This window comes from Magnolia sinica, chromosome 6 (genome assembly GCF_029962835.1).
Source record: "Magnolia sinica isolate HGM2019 chromosome 6, MsV1, whole genome shotgun sequence".
In the NCBI taxonomy this organism is placed as follows: Eukaryota; Viridiplantae; Streptophyta; class Magnoliopsida; order Magnoliales; family Magnoliaceae; genus Magnolia; species Magnolia sinica.
Genome location: NC_080578.1, coordinates 41057631 through 41077457, shown reverse-complemented (window position 1 = coordinate 41077457; position 19827 = coordinate 41057631). Strand labels below are relative to the sequence as shown.

Genomic DNA, 19827 nt, shown 5'->3' with positions numbered 1-19827 from the left:
ATTGAATTACTTTACATGTATTTGGACTGTTCTAAGACTAGTCCTAGCTCTGGCTCGACTAGTCCTAGCTCTGGCTCGACTAGTCCAATAAATTCCAATACCAGTCCTAAGTTGTCGCAAATTTTTAGAATTTTTTGGTTGAGCTACGACCAGTCCTGGACTCTATTCGACCAGTCGTGTGAACACTGCACGACTCGTCCTATGACCAGTCCTGGACCTATGACTCAAATTCCAACAACTGTTCCTGGTTTCTTACGACCAGTCGTAGGATGCTCACGACCAGTCATGGAGGGTTCGCGACCGGTCGTGGATACCCTACGACTAGTCGGGGACAATCGCGCTTAAAATTTCAAAAATCTATTCGGTCTACGACCAGTCGTAGTGTCCTCAGGACCAGTCGTAGATGCTATTTCAGCAACTATAAATAGAACACGAATTTTAGAGTTTAATATCGAATTTCAAGTAAAATCAAGGCATCACTCTCAGATAAGTTTATCTTCATTTTTAAGCTACATTGTGCATATTTAATATTCTCTTTTATTAGATTTATTAATTTGATTTTGTTTCTATATTCCAATCTGAATTGAAAAGAGGAATTGTTGTATTCTTTCTTCTTGGAATCAAAATCAAATATAGCTAGCCCAACTGGTTTAATTTAAAATCAATTAGAACCTAGAACCATTTCAAAGTGAGTATTGGACATTGAACTTCCACATTTGAACTTCTACTCCAATTGGTTCTTCCGGGCTGCTACAAAAGGAGAAATTCAGGTATTTTACTGTATTGTAAATTTCCTTCATTTTGGTTTTTGTTTGAGATTAAGCCAGAAAAATCTCAATCTAGTGGTTATCTGAGGAGAGCCAGGAAAACTCAAAAGTGGGGTTTTGAATTGTGTAAGCTCATTTGAAAGACACAATTGTAAAGGTTATAAGTGAACCTGTGAAACTTATTTTCATAGTGAACGCTAATATCCCCTATGTGAGGATATTGGGAGTGGAGTAGCAAGCCGTATGGCTGTTGTTTAACAGTTGGTGTACACACAGGCAAACCACTATAACTCTTTGTATTTTGTGAATGTGTGAGTTATATTTCCTACCTGTTATCATTCAAGTTTGTGGAATGTATGTGTAGATGTGAATGTTGTAATACTTTAGATTTAAATTCTTACAATTTATTTCAATTCCTTGCTATTTATTTATTCCTCTTCGGTTTGAGTTTTTGATACGAAGAACGTTCTAGAAATATGGTTGCCCTGCCATAAACCCTTGGTTTTTATGGTGTAAGGTTGTCCTTAGAACAGCATTTGTATCAACCTCTCAATACTTGTTTATTGAGGTTGTCTTTCATTTCAGCATTGTGAATTGATTTCCTTTATTTGGCTATCTCATTATTTAATTCCGCTGTATTATTTTGACGTACATCATGGTGGGGCCCACACAGCTCGACCTATAGTACCTTTTCCCATATATATATATATATATATATATATATATATATATATATATATTTATATATATATATTTTTTTATATATATATATATATATATGTATATATATATATATGTATATATATGTATATATACATATATGTGTGTGTATGTATATGTGTATATGTGTGTGTGTACATATATATATGTATACACATATATACATATATATGTACACACACTCACACACATATGTACACATATATATTGTGTGTGTGTGTTATTGGTAAAAATGGACTGCCCAACGAGAAAAGGCCAGCTCGAACATATATGCACAACATGAGGAGGTCGGTCAATGCCAATCATGACCAAGGAGCTCCTTAATGGCCAGAAAATGATGAACCATTGATAAGGAAAGGACATACTGCCTGAGCTCGTCCATCAAGAGATGAAGTCTCTCCACTTCCATTAGATAACGAGTCCATCCACGATCCCATACATTTTCGAGCTGCTGCTCGAAAATCTTTCAGTAAGGTCTCCCGAGGAACTGTCCCGTGTGAGGCAAGACTCTGAACTGTAACACTTGACAAGACCCTACCCTGTACAGTAGGATGAAAAGGATGGTCATCCCCAATTTCATTTATATTCTACTAAGGAAAGGAGCTCAGTCTCAACCCTCGAGCGTGACTCCCAAGGGAAGGTCGGAAGGTTAGTAATCTACTCGATGCCAAGGGAAAACTAAACCATGATTCATTAGAAAATCTAGGTCGGCAAGCCACCATTCAGAATGACCCCATGGGCCACATCGAACTCACAATCTTGACCTACTACCACGTGCTTCTACTGATTCTGACCTGGTTCCGATTATAACTACCTAAGATCCTAGCCAAGGATCTCGGAAGAAGACTGCAACACAGATATGACTGAGATCCTAGCCAAGGATCTCGGAAGATGACTACAACACGAATCTGACTGAGATCTCAGCCAAGGATCTTGGAAGAAACCTACAGTATATTCAGAATAGGAAGCTCTCAATAACACATCCCTAATAAATAGGAAAATTATATTCCACGTCACCGTCACTCATCACCTATAAATAGGAGCATCCCTAATAGTGAAAGGTACGCACAACTCCCCAATTCAAAAACCCTACATTCTACCAGACCTAGGTTTCCTGTCTGACTTTGGCATCGGAGGGTCCCCTGCAGTAGCTAGGGTCTCCATCTTCGTCTTCTCTTACAAGTACCAAGTGGTTTGAGGAGGATGCTCAGAAAACTGCATCAGCAGTTTGGTGCCGTATGTGGGAACAACAGTAAAAGCCGTTGTTCTCACTTACAGTGATTTAACAATGGTGAAGGGGAGAAAGAAAGTCCAGACCATTGTTGTTGCACCCAGTCATGCGCTGCTGAAACAGTATACGGACCATCGGAGCTCATCTTCCCAACCTTAGGCTAATTCTACGCCTGCGGGATGTTGAGGGTCAAATATTGCATATTGGACCCCATTTATATGTTGGTTTTATGAACATGATAATGCTTAATGTTCTATTTTACTTATGTTTGTGTTGCAAGGTGAATTTAAGAGCTTAGATTGAAAATAGTGCCAAAAGCGTGGATTTAATGTTCAAGAGTCACCAAGTCAAGGGATGGATCTTAGGAGACCAATATTGAAGAATTCGCATGCCAAAGATCCAAGGAAACCAAGTGATGAAGGAAGAAAATCAAAGAATTGAAGTGAAGATAAGGAAGCCTGAAAATTGTCCTGAGAATAGATTTCAGGGCCAGAAAAGTCTAATTATGGAAAACTGTCAGAATGGTCTTCAATAATATGAAGACCTGTAGATAATATCATGAAATTCAGGATTTTTTAGCTAAACTCGTTGGACAATCTGGACCGATCTTCGATACTATCGAAGACCTGTCAATAATATCGAAGGACATATCGAAGACCCTTAGATAATATCGAAGTTGCGTAAATTTGAGGCAGTTTCTAGTTTTTTCCAAGTCGGTGAGAAACGAGGTACTGCAAAACTATAAATAGGAGTCTCTAGGGCACTCCTACGGATATCTAGGGTTTGGAGGAGCAAAGCACAAGGGTGGAGAGCCATCGCCAAGGGTTTTTCTTCCTTTATTCCTTAGTTTTTCATGTTTTCTTCTAGAGATTTTATTTCAATCATGTTTTAGTTGGCTAAACCTCTTAGTTAGGGCTAAGAGGTGAAGCTTGTAACGTAATAAGATGTTTCTATTACCTTGATTCATGTTTATATTAAACTCTCTTTGATTCTAGTTTGATTATAAGGAATACTTTTAGGTTTTAATGGTTTGTTGTGACTCAAATTTCAATAGATCTACGATAGCTTTGAGTATGTTCTTTTCATGTTTTGGGATTGTGAATCTAGGAAATCCTATTATTCACCATCATCCCTTGGGCATGCTTGGATGATAGAATCCTCCCTAACTTTCACAATTTTCTCAGATTGATTGTGGGATTGGTAAATCCTGTTGTGAGTCATTGTCTCCTGGGCATGGTTTTGTGATGGAATCACTTCTAGTTCTCACACCTCTCATCCATTCAGAGCTAGGTCAAAGGAAGTTCGGATTTGATTTTACTGAGATATCTTCCAATTGGATAGGATGGGACTCCGATTCCATTCGTGTGACTTGAATCAAGCATAGATCACCCTGATTTCTACAAGTGGATCCTTGGAAACCCTACTTTCCCACCTTTGAATTTCTTAAGTTTTTCATTAAATCTCTCACAATTACTCTCTATACATCCATATTTGGGTTTTCATCTTTTTCTAGTTCTTCTTCTAGTTGCTTTCAGAATACTGACGAGATTAGTCTCTGTGGAATCGACCTCGATCTCACCGAGATTATTACTACATCGCGAACCTACACTTAGGGTTGTGAACAAGTTTTTGGCGCTGTTGTTGGGGATTAACAATTGCATTTTTCTGAGATTAACTAGTTTTGGAATTAGGTTAAGATTATGATTTTTCTATTTTTCTATTTTTAGGATTAGGGTTTATTTTCTGTTTTTAGAAACTTTCTAATTCTAGGATTTCTTTTATTTTTAGAGACTAACTTACTTTCTAATTCTAGGTTTAGAACTTTCCTAATCAATTTTTAGAAAATTTCTATTTTTTGTTTTTAGGAACTTTCCTTTTTAGAAACTAGTTTTAATTTATTTTTAAAAAACTTTCTAATTTTATAATTTCTATTTTTAGAAACTGACTTGTTTTGTTTTGTTTTACAGGATTTTAATTAAGAACTTCTAATTTGGTAACTTCTTTCTAATTCCCTCTCTCTTTCTATTTCTAGATTTTTATTTTCCTTTCTATCTTTTAGGCTTAGGTTAGAATCTAAAATTGAGGGCTGAGAGTGTTTCATGCCTAAGTGGGTCCGTGATAACACTCGACGTCTTTTAAGTGAAGGAGGTTTGGTTGAGGGGTTATCTATCCATCGCAGGATTAGACACCACTCGAGATCCTCAGAGTTAAATGAAGTGATGGCTGCAAATCAACCGGTTAATCAAACCAGAAGACAACCTCAACCTAGGGTTGAGGAAGTCCAAGATGAGAACGAGGTGCATCAAGTACCCCTACCTCGTACTTTATAAGACTATTTACAACCGACGGGGGTGAGTACACCTTCATGCATGTTTTTTCAGAAAATACGAGACACATGGATATCAAGCTAGGGGTGATCCAACTCCTTCCAAAATTTCATAAGCTTGAATCTGAAAATCCGTATCTACACTTGAAAGAGTTTAATGAAATTATAGCCACTTTATACTTTCCAAACGTGTCCAATGACATGGTCAGGCTGAAACTCTTTCCTTTTTCTTTGAAAGAGAAAGCTAAGATGTGGTTGCATTCACTACGTCCTCAATCTATTGGTAGATAGAATGACATGACAAGGGAGTTCATAAAGAAAATTTTCCCATACCATAAGACGAACACCCTTAGAAAGTCAATCATGAACTTTGCCCAAAAGGAAGATGAAACATTCTTCCAATGTTAAGAGCGGTTCAAAGATCTTGTTAGTTCATGCCCACAACATGGTTTTGAAACATGGCACATCACTAACTTCTTCTATGATGGACTAACATCTTCCATGCGCCAATTGGTTGAGACAATGTGTAACGAGGAATTCATGAATAAAAATGTCGATGATGTGTGGGACTACTTTGATAAGCTAGCTGAAAACACACAATCATGGAACATCTCCCCAAAACCAAGCACCACGTCTAGGTCAACTCAATCCAATGAGAGGGGCGGAATGTTTCTCTTGAAAGAGGAAGATGATATCAATGCTAAAGTGGATAATCTTACCAGAAAACTCGAGGCCATGAAATTAAAGAAGGATAAGGCTAAGGAAACTGTTTGCGGTATTTGTGTTTGCAACATTCACATGACTGAAAATTGTCCAACAATACCTGCCTTTCAAGAGGTGTTGGATGAGCAATCTAATGCCATGAATAATTACCAAAGACCTTTTAGTGGACCCATCACTAACACATATAATCCTAGTTGGAGAAATCATCTAAACTTTAGTTGGAGAAACGGACAAATCGCTACACCTCAAGGATTCCCTAATCAAATTCCACATCAAGGGAAACCTCAGGAGGATTCGATTTTAAAGCATCTTCAAAATCAGGAGTTTTTCAATCAGGGTATGCTACAAGTTTTTCAAGACCTCACAAAGGCCATATAAGGACTTAAGACTAAAAGTGCGATTGGGAACAAGGGAAGTCTTCCAGTTCAACCTCTTCCCAATCCAAAACCGCAATATGAAGTTAGCGACCCGAACTCTTCAAATCAGTTAGAGCAAGCTAAATCTATCACCACTCTTAGGAGTGGGAAGACCATTGACAAAACCATTCCGGTTAGGGCTGAAAAGCCTAAGGACCTAGAAGAGGACAATAATGATAAATCTAGCCATGCACCACAAGAATTAGATCAGAACTTCAAGGGAAGCCGATTGCCCCATTTCCCTAACAGTTGGTTGCACCAAAACCTCTCTCTAACTCTCAGGATATTCTAGAGGTGTTGAAACAAGCGAAGGTCAATATTCCTCTACTTGATGCCGTAAAACAAATACCTTCATATGCCAAATTTTTAAAAGACTTATGTACGACCACGGGACCATTGTAGCGGTCACGGAACTGGGGAGGTCGACTTGTCTCTCTAGAACATCAAGTTGAAGCGCCAATTAGCAACATACAATCAAATTAAGCGAATGCTATAGTGACAGGTCCCTCCTCCCAACCAAGGGGTAGAGGAGGCTATTGCTCAAGCAATCACTAAAGCTTCAGCACGATCTCAAGTACTTGTCAGCTCCCAGAGGAACAAATTATCTCATGGAGTGTCAAACTGCACGCCTTCCCATCGGGTACTACTGCGCTGGCTGCATCCGGCCTGCGTCACCAGTTGGAGAAGAAAATGCCCTACAAACCCCCGGAGACGGTGGCCGAGAATGAGGACCCTTGGGAGGCCGAACTCAATGAACTACGAGGTCAAATTATCGACATACGACGGGCTTATTGCACACATGCTTCGACCTCGATGGAAGCGATGTTAGAGGAAACTGAGCCACCGTTCACCAACAACATCATGTACGCTCAGCTCCCGCCCCAATTCTGGATACCACAAATCACTCCTTATTCTGGGGCCACCGACTCGGCCAAGCACCTGGAATCTTTCAGGGCATGGATGGAGCTTCATGGTGCATCGACTACGGTGATGTGCTAAGCATTCTCCTTAACTTTTTTAAGAGCAGTTCAGAAATGGTTTCGACAATTGAAACCACGGTCATTATCTCATTCACACAACTCGGTAAGGCCTTTATTACCAACTTTATCAGGGGAAAAGAAAGGCTCAAACTAACAACTCACCTCCTCACCATCACTCAGATAGAAGACGAGTTATTAAAGGATTACATCAAACACTTCAACTTAGAAGCAATGCAAGTGGAGGGCTATTCGAATCAAATCGCCCTGTCCACTATGATGGTCAGCTTAAGGGAGGTGAGATTCCTCTTCTCGCTTGGTAAGAATTCTCCAATGACATTGGCCGATCTCCTCAACCAAACTAAAAAATACTCCAATGCCAAGGAGCTTTTTAGTTCACAAAAAGCTACTCGAATCAGGGGAAGCTTGACTAAGGAGAAGCGACCCAAAGAAGAGTAAGAATCTGATCACAGCAACAAGCATAAGAGGGACGATGACCCGACCAGGGGTTAACATCCAACCAAATGACCTGAGAGAAGATTGCGCTCTTACACCCCCCCTCAACATTACGCCCGAGCAGGTCCTCATGGAGGTCTGGGACAAACGACTCCTCAAACGGTCGAACCGGATGAAGACTAACGCCAGCAAATGGGATAAACGGAAGTACTGCCACTTCCACCGTGACCACGACCATTCCACCAATGACTGTTTCAACCTTAAGGAAGAGATCAAGGCCCTCAGCCGTAACGGACATCTGCGGGAGTATGTCAGCAGAAGGGAAGAACGATCAGATCAGAAGAACGAGCAACCTGCCAATGGAAACAACAATGAGGCTATGGGAGAAATTCGCACTATCTTCAGTGGGTTTACGAGGGGAGGAGACTCCAATCAATCATGCAAAGCTCACACTTGGAGCATTAATCATAACAGCTCAGAACATCAGGTCCACCTCACATGCAGACCTCCAAAGGAGTAGAAGGTGATCTCATATGAACTGACATTTACCAAAGAGGAAGCCCAAGGTGTCCACCATCCCCATAATGATGCCTTAGTGGTGGTCATGACTATAGCCAACCGCAGGTGTTTCGAATTCTGGTGGACACCAGCAACTTGACTGATATCCTCTTCACCGATGCTTTCGATAAAATAGGGGTCGAAAGGTCCCGACTCAAACCTGTCAAAACTCTTCTGCTCAGATTCGCGGAGACAGAGTCACCTCCAAAGGATCCATACAACTCCTGGTCACTACAGGAGAAGGACATAACCAGATAACGACGATGATCAACTTTCTCGTGGTCGATTGTCCTTTCGTCTACAACGTTATCCTCGGACGGTCATCCCTCAATGCCCTGTGAGCAATGGTATCAACTTACCACCTCATAATGAAGATTCTAACCAAGCATGGCATCAAACAAGTCTGAGGAGACCAATAGGAAACTCGCTAGTGCTACTCCACAGTACTAAAGACGCCATATCACATGATGGCCATCACCTCCGTTGATCCCTGGAAAGAGTTAGTCTGACTCCAACCACTGACCAGTAAGGCATAAGCGACGAACATTCGAACCAAAACGATATGCCATTATCGGTGAAGAAGTCTATAAACTCTTTGAAACTGACTTTATTGAAGAGATCTATTATCCTGACTGGATCACCAATGTGGTCATGGTGAAAAAGTCCAAAGGGAAGTGGCAGGTCTGTGTTGATTATACTAACGTGAACAAAGACTACCCCAAAGACAGTTTTTCCCTCCCTCTGATCGACCAGCTGGTTGATAGTACAGCTGGGCATGAGCTCCTAAGCTTCATGGATATATACTCAGGTTATAACCAGATCGTCATGCATCCCCACGACAAGGAGAAGACAACCTTCATCACAGACAAAGAGCTCTACTACTACAAGGTCGTGCCTTTCAAACTGAAGAACACCAGGGTAACTTACCAGATGTTGGTCAACAAGATGTTTGCTCAGCATATCGGGCACTCCGTGAAAGTCTACATCGATGATATGCTCGTCAAGAGCATCAAAGTTGCAGGTCAAACCACCGACCTCGAGGAGATATTCGCAATTTTACGATGGTATCGGATGAAGCTGAACCCAAGCAAGTGCGCCTTCAGTGTCAGCTCGAGAAAATTCCTTGGCTTTTTGGTCGACTAAAGAGGGATTGAAGTAAATCCTGACAAAATTCGAGCTCTACTAAATATGAGCTCACCTAGAATGATAAAAGAAATTCACTGTCTCACTGGAAGAGTTGTTGCCCTCAGCCGTTTTATTTCTCGAGCCACTGACAAGTGTCTCCCCTTCTTCAAATAGTTAAAAGAAAAACAGAAGGTAGAATGGATTGAAGATTATGAGCTGGCCTTCTGACAGCTTAAATAGTACGTAGGATCACCTCCACTATTTTCCAAGCCCGAGCAAGGTGAGCCATTACTGCTCTACTTGGCAGTATCTCTCGCAGCAGTCAGCTTGGCCCTCATCCAAGAACAAGGGGGGAAACAACTCCCAATGTACTACATCAACAAGGCCTTGGTCTCGGCTGAAACCAGGTACCTAGACATTGAGAAGCTCGCCATAGCTTTGGTCGTATCATCCCATCACCTACGACCTTCCTTTCAAGCCCATATAATCATAGTCCAGACTAATCAGCCCCTCTGCCAAGTGTTCCAAAAGCCCAAGGTGTCACAGAGACTCACAAAGTGGGCAATCAAGCTCAATGAATTTGACATCAAATACCAGCCTCGGACCATCATCAAAGGTCAAGCGGTGGCCGATTTCATTGTTGAGCTCGCCCATGCTCAGAACCTAGAAGCCAGTCTGAGCAGTGAGACCGACCAACTCATTAAAGATAATTGGGCGGTCGAGCCTGATCCACTGACCTGGACATTACACATCGATGGCTCATCCAATTCTAAAGGCCGCCTGGCTGGGATAGTCCTTGAGGCTGCTAACCAGACTTGTACCCAATATGCCTTAAGATTTGGATTTCAAACATTGAACAATATAGCAAAGTATGAAGCACTGCTTGTCAGGCTCAAGCTGGCAGCAACACTAGGAGCTCAGATTCTAAAAGTTCATAGTGATTCACAACTTATTTTCAACCAAGTCGCCAGCGAGTATCAGGCCAAGGATGAAAAAAATGATCCCTTACCTTCGGAAGACCCAAGAACTCATTATCAAATTCTAAAAATGTGAAGTCATCCTCATCCCCATAGAAGAGAATTCCAAAGCTGATGCACTGGCAAAGTTAGCCACAATGACCAAGGATGACCTCCTAAAATTAATTCCCATCGAGTTCCTATCTGACCCGAGCATTGGTGAATCCAACCTAGAAGTCACCTACCCCATCAGTTCGGTCCCAAGCTCAATGGACCCTATCATTGAATATCTTTAAGAAGGCAAGCTACCCGAAGATCGACTCAAAGCACGCAGGCTCTGATCCAGGTCAGCTCGATACACCATGATCGAAGACACTCTGTATAAGAAAGGGTTCTCCCTACCTTATCTCAGGTGTCCCCATCCCAAAGAGGCTAAGTACTCCTGAAGGAAATACACGAAAGGGTTTGCGATAACCACTCCGGCAGTCGTGCCCTCACCCATAAGTTCGTCCGACAGGGGTACTTTTGTCCAATGTCGAGCATCAAATATTACATATTTTCCCCCATTTCTATCTTGGTTTTATGAACATGATACTACTTAATGTTATATTTTATACATGTTTGTGTACAAGGTGAATCTAAGAGCTTGGATTGAAAAGAATGTTAAAAGCATGGATTTAATGCTCAAGAATCACCAAGGCAAATAATGGATTTTGGGAGACCAAGAATGGAGAATTCTCATGCCAAAGATCCTAGGAAATCAAGTACAAATGATGGAGAAAAGATTGGCAAAAGCACAAGTTAAACAGTAGAAAAATAGGACAGTTTGGTGCCACCTAAGCCAACTTCGGTGCCACCGAAAGTGCACATAGTCCAATAAGAAAACAACTTAATTCGGTGTCACCTAAGCCAATTTCAGTGCCACCTAAGTATTATGTACATACAACTTTAGATGCGATAAAAACTTCAGATACGATTTTAGTGCCACCAAACCAACTTTAGTGCCACTAAAATCATGCAGAATTGTAACCCGGGGCTGACACGGATTGCGTTATTTGAGGCGGTTTGCAGAAATTCCAAGTCGGTGCTTAAGAGGGGGATTCATAACTATACATAGGAGTCTCTAGGATGTTCCTTGGCAGCTTCTAAGGTTCAAGGAGTGGAGCAAAAGGGTGGAGCCCTCGTCCAAGAGCTTTCTTCTTCGTTCTTTAGTTTGTTTTATGCTTTGTTTGTGAGATTTGAGATCAATCATGTCTATGGTTGGATAAACCTCTTAACTAGGGCTAAGAGATGAAGCTTGTAGTGTGATTAGGATGTTTACTTTGCTTTGATTCATGTTTATGTTTGAACTGCATTGAATTCTAGTTATTTTCAGTTTTTAATGGTTTGTTGTGACTCAAATTACAATAGATCTGCAATAGCTTTAAATATCTTCTTTTCTATTTGAGATTATGGATTTAGTAAATCCTATTGTTTTCCATCATACCATGGGCATGGTTGGGTGATGGAATCCGTTCCAATTCACCACAATTCTCCTTCATTAAGGCTAGATCAATGATAAGTTTAGAGATTTGACCGTCTTTTCTTTCACTAGATAGGATAGGACTCTAATTCTAGTTGGATCTCTTAAATTAAGCAATGCAACATCTCAATTACTATAAGTGGATCCTTGGCACCCTTGTTCCTACTTTTAATTGATACTTTACTCATTACTCAAAATTACTCATTTAAATTCATATTTCTGCTTTAATTCATCATTTAGCTCTAATTCTAGTTACTTTTAGAAACGTACGAGTTTAGTCCCTGCGGATTCGACCTCTGTCTTACCAAGATTATTACTACATCATGACCCGACACTTGGGGTTGTGAACAACCGATCATCTAAAAGGACGCTAAACAGTATGCCCAAAAATACAATAAATGTTAGAGGTTCGCAGCAATACCCCATCAACCCCCTGAGCAGCTGACCCCCATGACCGGGCCATGGCCGTTTGCCCAATGGTGGATCAACATCATCGGCCCACTAGCCGCGGGTGAAGGTCAAACCAAGTATGTAGTCATTACCATTGACTACTTCACCAAGTGGGCCAAGGCAAAACCATTGGCCAAGATTACTAAGCAGAAAATTATCAACTTTATCTGGAAAAATATTATCTGCCGATATGGGATCTCACACACGATCATCTCGAACAATGAGAAACAGTTCGACAATGACCAATTCCGAGGCATGTGTGGAATCCTCAGAATTCGAAACACTTATTTGTCACCTCGACATCCTCAAGTTAATGGCCAGGTGGAGGTAGTCAACAAAATCATCAAAAACCACCACAAACCCAGGCTCGAGAAAGACAAAAGAGCATGGGCCAAGGAACTCCCTTCCGTGCTCTGGGCATACCGAACTATTGCTTAAACATCCATAGGAGATACCCCTTTTTTCCCTAGCTTTCAGAGCCACCGCGGTCATTCAAGTTGAAATAGGGCTATCCTTGGCACGTGTTCCATCTTACGATAAAACTCAGAATGTCGAACAACTGGCTCTGGACCTTAGCCTTCTCAAAGAGATGAGGGAGGGAGCTCTACTTAGGGTTACAACTCGATAACAACAGGTCACCTGATTTTACAATTCTCGAATAAAGGTGAGAAGATTTTGAGAAGGAAATTTGGTGCTCCGCAAAACCTTCCAGAATACCAGGGAGCCCAGTTTGGGAACCCTAGGGCCAAACTGGGAAGGACCCTACAAGGTGACAGGCACGACCAGACGTGGGACCTATCGACTTGAAGACATGGAGGGATAACCCCTGCTACATCTGTGGAACGTCAAACACCTGAAGATTTACTATCCATGAAGATTAACCAAACCTCAGGTCAAAAGCTACATGTCTACTACTCGAAATCTATAATAACTGACCTACTAGGTCAGAGCCTACATGTCTATTATTTAGAATCTACAATAAAAATACCAAAGCTGGAAAATTTCAAATTCTATTCGTTGTCTACAATGTTTGCTTTACATGGTCTATTGACGACTTCCCTTAGTGAAAGGAAAAAAAGTATTATTGTTAATCGCCCAATCCTTAGAGAAGAGGTCGGACTATGAAGCAATTATACTAAATGACCTACCAAGGACTTCCTTTAGTGCAAGGGAAAAACAGTCCTCACTAATTGTCCGAACCTTGAAGAAGAAGTCAGACCACTAATTAGTAATGCAACCCGAACTACGCAACCTACAATGAGGATCTCTTAGTTCAAAGGGAAACAATCCTCTTAAGTAAACTGCTTGGACCTTCATAAAGGGGTCATTGAAGCTAATCCATATGTCCTATACAGGCAGAATTCCTTTAATAAGAGGAAGAGCTCGAGAGCTCACCCCAACACTCCTACTCAACTTATAAGTTTGGCCTACCACTATGAACGACACGTGACTATAAGACATGCTAATTCTACCTTAAAAGTCCATACACAATAATTGCTACAAAAATCCTCATTTCACTGATATAAAAATAATGTTACATGCATAAGAGGAAATATAAAAAGAGGATAGAGGGGTTTGCTCAAACCCCCATTGAGGGTGACTATTCAGCTTCAGCTAGGGTCGAGGCTTCAACTCCCGAAGTCATAAGGTCCTCGACAGGACTATCTTCCAGGCTACCGAAGTCAAGCTCGGGATATACCCCCTCACCCCCTCGATACACTTCTCGTACCTAAGGTTATAGAGCAGGTCCTTCTCCTTCACCCACTCCTAGGAGGCCTTGAATACCTGATCTGTTGAGATAGAAGCCTCAGATTCTGTCAGTTTTGCTTTAAAACTGACCCTTGCCTCAATTAGGTCAGCCTTCCACTTGGCGGCTATCCCCTAGGCCTCCCTCAAAAGCGAACTTACAGCCTCCTACTTGACCTTCGACTGAGCCGCCTTCTTCCGAGCTTCTTCCGGTTGAGCCTCCAACTGGATCTTTAGAGCGACAAGCTCCTCCCCAGACTCCTTCAAGGTAAATCAGAGCTGTTCAGACTCGACGGGCCTCGTCATAAGACTTGCCTCTGCCTCCATGCACTCCTCCGCGATGCATATCATTTCGTGATAAGCAGAAATGACAACAGGGACAAACTGAAAAAAGAAACCCATGTCAAAACAAACAAACAAAACTAAGTACAAAAACCAATAATTACAAAGCAAAGGAAATGCCTTACCTTATAAAAGAACACAGCCACCTGGCTTATAGCAACGATCGAGGGCATCTCCATCACCTTAGTAAACTCGACATCAAGAACATGCCAAACTATCCATGATAAGAGGTCCTCCATCGTGGTGGATGCAGACCTGAGGATCCCCTGGGCCTCCCCTCCTGGGTGACCAGCCGAGCTGCTCACCTAATGTTAAGTGTCAAATATTGCATATTTTCCCCTATTTATACATTAGTTTTATAAACATGATAGCGTTTAATCGATCTAATTATGCATGTTTTCATGTGCGAGGTGATTTCGAGGGCTTAAAGTGAAATTGATGCCGAAAGGAAGATTTATGCTCAAAAGATTACTAAATGAAGAATCGAAGATTTTGAAGTCATTAATAAAGAATTCACATCCCAAAGATCTAAGGAAATCAAGTGAAGAGTGAAAATAATTGAAGATTTGAAGTGAAGAAAAGGAATCCTAAAAATTGGCATGAAAAAATGTATTCTGGAATTTGGAGTCTAAAGCAGAAAAGTCCTAAAATAGACCTTCGGCCTAATTGAAGTGCAATTTCAGTTCGAAGAAAATTCCACAAAATAACCTAGTGAGAGGTAAAATTTTTAGCCTTAATTCAGCCCGACCAAAGCCAACTTCGGTCTGACTGAAATCATGCAGAATTGTCCAACGAGAAAGTGCGATTTTCAGCCTTAATTTGGTCCAAACGAAGCGTAACTTTTTGCGTAAATTTGAGGTGATTTCAAAGTCAATCCAAGCAAATACTACAAATATGGGTCTCTTAATTGTTTCTAAGCACGAATTAGGGTTGGAAGAGTGGAGCAAGGTGTTGGAGAACTTCAAGGAGTCCTTCCTTCTTCCCCAATCTTCTTCTTCTATTTAGTTTTTATATTTTCTTCAAGAGTTTTAGTTTCAATCATGTATTTGGTTAGCTAAACCTCTTAGCTAAAGTTAAAAGGTGAAGCTTGTAGTTTGTTTAGATGATTATTTTACTTTGATTCACGTTTATATTAAACTTTTATTGATTTATGGTTTGAATTAAGGAATATTTTCAGTTTTCTATGGTTTATTGTTACTACAATTATAGTGGACATTATGAAAGCTTTGAATATCTTCTTATATGTTTTAATATTGTTGAGATTGGTAAAATTCGTGATTCACCATCATCTCTTGGGCATGGTGAATGGTTGAATTCCCTTCCAATCATCATAATAGTGCTTCATTTGGGAACTAATTCAATTGAAAGTTCAGGTTATGGATTAACTACTTTATCTCCCAACTGGATAGGATAGGACTTCAATTCCAATTGTGATTGTTGGATCAAGTAAGGTAGCATCTTAATAGCTACAAGTGGATCCTTGGCGCTCTAGTTTCTTTTTTATATTTAATAATTCTTTCACAATTATTCTCTCTTATTTCAAATTCTAGTTTAGATCTTATTCTAGTTCTAGTTCTAGTTTATTTCGAAATACGTACAAGGTAAGTCCCTATGGATTTGACCTCAGTCTCACTGAGTTATTACCACATCGCGCCCCTGCACTTGGGGTTGTGAACAAGTTTTTGGTGTTGTTGTCAGGGACTTCAGCCACGTTTTTATAAGATTGATTAGTATTAGAATTACTTTAGGATTAGGGTTAACCTTTTTTTAATGCTTTTAGGTTAGGTTTTTCTCAATTTTTTTTTAGAAACTAACTTTGTTTTCTGTTTTATAACAACTTACATAACAACTCCAATCCGTTAACTCCTCTTTAACTCTTTACTTTTCAGATTTCTAATTTCTGTAGTTTTTATTTTTTTTTTCTTAGGTTTTAGTTGTTTAGAACTTGAAGGTTGTAAGTGTTTCATGCCCAAGTGGGTTCGTGACAGCACTCAGAGACTTTTGAGTGAAGGAGGTTTGTTTGAAGGACTCATAATCCATCGTCTAGTTAAAAAACCCCCAATTATTCCTGAAAAAATCATCTGAGAGCATGTCTCAAGAACATTATGTTGATGAAGATCCTGTGCATCACACACTACCTATTACGACAGTGCATGATGAGAATGAAGTGCATTGGGTTCCACTGGTTCGAACTTTACCAGATAATTTACAAGTGGTGAGAACAAGTATACCTTCCTACATAATTCTCTCAATCAATACAGGAAACGTGAACTTCAAATCTGAGATGATCCAATTACTTCCTAAGTTTCATGGACTTGATTCAGAAAATCCATATATGCATATTAAAGAATTTGAAGAGATCATTACAACCATACATTTTAATGATGTTCCTTCTAATACAATTAACCTTAAATTATTTTCGGTTTCTCTAAAAGAAAAGGCCAAATCATGGTTTCATTCATTAAGGCCTAGATCCATTGGCACATGGGCAAAGATGAGCCAGGAGTTCCTTAAAAAGTTTTTCCTGGCTCATAAAACCAACACTCTTAGACGGGAAATAATGAACTTCTCCCAGAAAAATAATGAGACCTTCTTTGAATGTTGGGAATGGTTCAAAGACTTACTTCTTGCTTGCCCGCACCATGGTTTCGAAACTTGGCGAACAATTGATCTTTTTTATGACGGACTTAGTCCGAACATGCGCCAATTCGTACAAATGATATGTAATGGTGAATTCATGGATAAGAAACTAGAAGATGCTTGGGATTGCTTTGACATGCTAGCTGAAAACACCCAATCATGGGACACATCAAACCAAGCTAGTAATCCCAAGGAAGTGCCAGTAGAGATAGGGGTACAAGTACTCAAGGAGGAGGATGATATTAATGTACGGTTGGTAATTCTTATACGAAAAATTGAGGACTTGGAATCTAGGAAGGAATCAACTCGGTCTAAAACAGTAGTTGAAACCATATGTGGAAATTGTGAGAGCGTTGTACACCTAACTAAAGATTGTCCTACAATCCCAGCTTTTGAAGAGGTGTTTCACGTTCAAGAAGATACTACAAATGCATATTAATGGCTACTTAGTGCACCAAATTCTGACACGCACACCCCTGATTGGCAAAACTTTAATTGGAGAAATGAACCAACTGCAAATGTAACCAATTATCCATAAGGGCCATCTAGTGGACCTCCACCCAAGAGAACCCTTAAAGATACATTAGATGCATTTAGGCAGGAGCAACTGCAAGCTATGAATGAACTTAGAACTTTAGTTGCAAGACTTGAGACACAACTGAATGTTAGGGACACTAGGGCCTTTCCAGCCCAGCCTTCACCTAACCTAAAATGTCAAGTTCAAACAATTGGTCTCAACTCTTCAACACAACATGTGGAACATATTCAAGCTGTCACCACCTTAAGAAGTGGAAAGGAACTTGACAAATAAATTTTGAGGAAGGTTAAGAAACCTAAGGAATCCAAAAATTCAAAGGATGGTAGTGACTATAGCAATGCTCCGCATGACAAAGAGCCATCCCAATAATACAAGCCTGTGGCCCCATTTTCCCAACGTCTCATTGCATCAAAAAGGTGGAGTGAGAATCAGAATATTTTAGAGGTTTTTCAGCAAGTCAAGATCAACATCCTCTTGTTGGATGTAATTAAACAGTTCCCATCTTATGCAAAATTCCTAAAAGATCTATGTGTGGTAAAACGAAAGCTGAATGTACATAAGAAAGCCTTTTTAAGTGAACGAGTGAGTGCCATCATAAATCAAAACACTCCCCCAAAATACAAGGATCCTAGAAGCCCTATGATCTCATGTGTAATAGGAAACATCCGAGTCAATAAAGCACTTTAAGACCTTGGGGCATGTGTCAATCTAATACCATACTCGGTATAGGAGCAACTAGGCCTCAGTGAGTTGAAATACACCAAGACAATGTTACAATTGGCCGACTGCTCGACTAGGATACCGAGGGGTGTGGTAGAAGATGTGTTGGTCCAAGTAGATAGATTCTTCTACCTGGTAGATTTCATCATCTTGGACACACACCTAGTTACAAATACAAATACTCAAATCCCTGTCATATTAGGCCGACCATTCCTGGCCACTGAAAATGGCATAATAGATTGCAGGAATGGGATTATGAAGATTTCTTTTGGTAATATGACTGTAAAATTGAATGTGTTTCATTTGCACAAACCACAAGAGGATGATGACCTGACCCATGAGATAAACTGATTGATACATTTGAAGATGATGAGCCTCTTTCAACTGAAACTCCTGAATCTATGGAAGACTACTTGGCACACTTTACGGATTCAAACGATCCTATGATACAAGACATAGTGAATGCCTTGCGAGATTGTATTTTGGTACCTGATATTGGCCGGGAAGTTGATAATACTCCCTCCACTAATACTGAATTTTCATCATTGCAGGTGGAGGAGATGCATTCTGAAACAAAGCCTACGACTTCGGATTTTAAAAAGACCATGAAGAACAAAATTTTTGTCATTTAATTTTTTATGGTCTATCATTCACCGCAGCCTACTAATATTGACAAATTGTGTGCTACAGGTGAATCATACATTCGTTGGACACCTCAAAGCATAAAGAAGATATTCATTAATGAGGTGATCAAGTTTCTTTGGACGGTAATGGTCCAGGACATCCAAACTTACTCTAAAGTAGGTTATTGGATGATCTTGTTAAAAACTTTGTTGAGATATTTGTCAAAGGAAGAACCGTTACCTTTGGATAATTGTTAGATTATGATTAGATTTCTTACTTTCCTAGGATTAGGATAGTTATTTTAATTTGTGTTTAGTCTTCGTGCTAACCCATTACATGCTAAACTTTGGAAAAACTTCAACTTCTTCTTCTTCAGGTAGTATCTTTCCATCACTTTCCTTTATTTTCGTTGTCTCATATGCATTACATGTTCACATTTATTACATTGAGGACAATGTAGATTTTAGGTTGGGGTGTGGATTAGGTAGACTAATAGTGTTTTGTTATTTTTTGAGCAAATATTTTGAAAATTTTCAATTTTTCAAAGCTAAAAACTTGTTTGAAAGTGATAGTTTGCGTAATTAAGAATGTTTTCAGTATGACGATATGATAGAGAGTTAAACCTTGAATTGTTGGAATTCGATCAACTGAGTAGCCCATTGATAATACCTTCCAATTGATTGACTAAAAGAAGAGTTTAAATATCACTTTGATCTAATTCACACATTCACACTTGATTTAATTTTTGTGGAGAATACTAGAATTTCTAATTGTTAGTATGTATATCACTGATAAGCATTGAGAACCAACTCTGGAGATCTTCATCGACCTTAAAAGAAGAGAAAAACCAATTAAAAAATAGTAAGATCGACAAAAAGGTCATGTGCTCAAATGAGAAATTCTCTTAAAAAGAATAAAAAGACTGAAATTAATATAAAAAGGGGTCATCGATATAAAATTAAAAACTAAAAAAAGAAGGATAATGGGATA

The 19827-nt window shown here is 39.9% G+C and overlaps 2 non-coding genes across 2 annotated transcripts; both read right to left on the bottom strand.

Moving 5' to 3' along the window:
* Nucleotides 1-5389: 5389 nt before the first annotated feature.
* Nucleotides 5390-5496, bottom strand: LOC131250364 (small nucleolar RNA R71). Its single transcript, XR_009173288.1, has one exon. It is a non-coding gene; the product is annotated as a small nucleolar RNA R71 (small nucleolar RNA).
* Nucleotides 5497-16857: 11361 nt separating this feature from the next.
* On the bottom strand, nt 16858-16964 carry LOC131250472 (small nucleolar RNA R71). Its single transcript, XR_009173397.1, has one exon. It is a non-coding gene; the product is annotated as a small nucleolar RNA R71 (small nucleolar RNA).
* Nucleotides 16965-19827: the final 2863 nt, after the last annotated feature.